The sequence below is a fragment of the Macrobrachium nipponense genome, chromosome 10 (genome assembly GCF_015104395.2).
Source record: "Macrobrachium nipponense isolate FS-2020 chromosome 10, ASM1510439v2, whole genome shotgun sequence".
In the NCBI taxonomy this organism is placed as follows: Eukaryota; Metazoa; Arthropoda; class Malacostraca; order Decapoda; family Palaemonidae; genus Macrobrachium; species Macrobrachium nipponense.
Genome location: NC_087204.1, coordinates 90,923,569 through 90,926,346, shown reverse-complemented (window position 1 = coordinate 90,926,346; position 2,778 = coordinate 90,923,569).

Below are 2,778 nucleotides of genomic sequence, written 5' to 3'. Positions count from 1 at the left end.
CCTCAATCTTAAAACTAACTGGACACCATTTTTTAGACCAAATGATTTGAAAATACTGTTGAAACTTAAAGAGAGAGAAGATATTGTTATATGTAAACCTGATAAAGGCAAGGGCAGGGATTGTTATTTTGACAAAAATGATTATGTCAGGAAAATGGAAAATATCTTATCTGACTGTACAAGAGTTTAAGTCTCATGGTGAACCAACATTTCTTGATATATATAAGAGGGAAGATAAGATCAACAGATTTCTTAGAAAAATTAAAAATGACAACATTATAAATGAAACTATCTATCAACAACTGTTTGTTACTGGTTCGTCATTTAGCATACTATATGGACAACCAAAAATACATAAGCCTGACTTGCCACTTAGACCAATTATGGCTGCATATAATAGCCCCTCTTTCTCTATCTCTAAATTTTTAGCTGGATTACTGTCTGAATTAAGTAACAATGAATATTCCTTAAGAAACGGCTATGAATTCCAGCAATTAATCACTAAGCAAGATGGGACTATTACATGGTCAGCTTCGACGGTGAGTCCCTCTTACAAATGTTCCACTAAAATGAATACTATTTAATATTATACTTGACAAAATTTTTATTGATGATGATACAACATTTCATGGTTTTGACCGGTTGACTTTTAAACAGTTTCTCGATCTTGCTGTGCAAGATTCGATGTTCATTTTTAATAAACAACTCTACTCGCAGGTCGATGGAGTTGCTATGGGGTCTCCTTTAGGCCCTATTTTTGCTAACTTTTTTATGTCTGATTTAGAATCAAAAACTTTTAAACGGTTGTGACCCTAATTTTAAACCATTTTTATATCGAAGATATGTGGATGATACTTTTGCTTTATTTAGACATTCATGGCAGTGCTCCTTGTTTTTAGAATTCATTAATAACGCTCATTCTCAGATTAATTTTACTATGGAGGTAGAGAGCGAGGCAGCCTTCCATATCTTGATATTAAGGTAACGAGAAATAACTCGGAATTCACCACGGCAGTATACAGAAAACGAACTTATACGGGTTTAACCAAAAACTTTTATAGCTCTTGCCAATACTCATTTAAACTCAACACCATCTATACGCTGATTAATAGAGCTCTCAAATATTCTTCCTCATGGCAAATATTTCACAATGAAATGTCTTCTTGGCAAACTTTTTCAAAGCCAATTCATTTCCACAAGATTTAGTACATAAAATCACCAACAAGGTACTTAACAAATTCTTGCATCCATCAACAACTACTTTTGATGTACCGAAGAAAATATTTTATGCTACTGTTCCGTATTTTTCAGATTCAAAATTTATCTTAAACCTCACTCGTATAATTGAACAGGAACTTTCCGTGTCTTAAAGTCAGGCTTGTGTCGAGTAATCCTTGCACTATTCGGTCGTTTTTTTAACTTTAAAGATCGCCTTCAGCCCTTCATGAGATCCAACGTTATTTATAAATTCACATGCCCTGGATGTCCGGGCTCTTACGTTGGATCGACTCGGAGGTTGCTGAGGGTCAGATATTGTAGCCATTTGGGCTTTAGCTTCCGTACAGGTCAAAGGATAAAACAACCAGAATTTTCCAATATCAGAAACCACTCAATAATATGCAAGACTGAAATTAAAAAAGAACATTTTACAATAATTGATTATGTAAAACATCCTGACCAACTAACAACGCTTGAGTCGTTATATATTAAAAGACTGGTGCCCTCATTAAACGGTAATTTGTCCTCGTCACCTCTGTACCTGGCATAGTTGTCGTCGCTTCTCTCTGCCAACTGTAACTCATTCCATCTTCACCTCTGATCATGGACGGTTGGTGTTTTTAGTAGTCTCTCTTTTTATTTACTCTCTTTTTAATCTTTTTTTAGACTTTTTTTTTAAAATTGTGAATTCCTTTTTAACTTTATATGATGATTTTAATATGTCTCTGTATTTTATTCACAGACTGATGATGCACACAGTTGTGCGAAACGTCTCATATGAAATAAACTTGGCCTTTTAAAATATAGTATCATGGACTCCTTCTGGACTTTATATATATATATATATATATATATATATATATATATATATATATATATATATATATGGTAATGGGCATTGGAGATATATATATATATATATATATATATATATATATATATAGTAATGGGCACTGGATATATATATTAATAAGTAAAATTAGGTCGATAACGAGTGACGTGAACAAGATTGGAATGTGAAAAACAGTACAGTGTCAAGTGTTTCGAAAAGCATACAAACATTGGAACAGAAATGCTGATGGTTTGAATCATCATCAAAAGTATACATATAAAAGCAGGCAGACTGAACAAGGCAACTGATGAAAAAGGATGAAACTACTTGGTGAAAGTACAGGGCTAAGAGGAAAAACGACAAGGGATGAATAAGGGAATAACCGTTGCAACATCAGCAATGCAGAAATAATGTTATTAGATAAAACGCCTGAAGTGGATTTTTTAATAGTAGAGACTTTGATCGGACCCCGCCAAATACTTAGTAGATGTCAAGAGCGTTGCCAAATCATTTATCTGAATTCCCACAGAAACAGTCACTGTGTACATGCGTGATAATTCATCTCTCTCTCTCTCTCTCTCTCTCTCTCTCTCTCTCTCTCTCTCTCTCTCATAATCGTCGTGACTATGGTATTGCGTGTTCGTTTCCCGCTACCAGACATCATGATTTCTTTCATATATCTTTGAAATTGGTTCTCGAAGCTTTGTAGTGACAAGCGTATCCGAAAA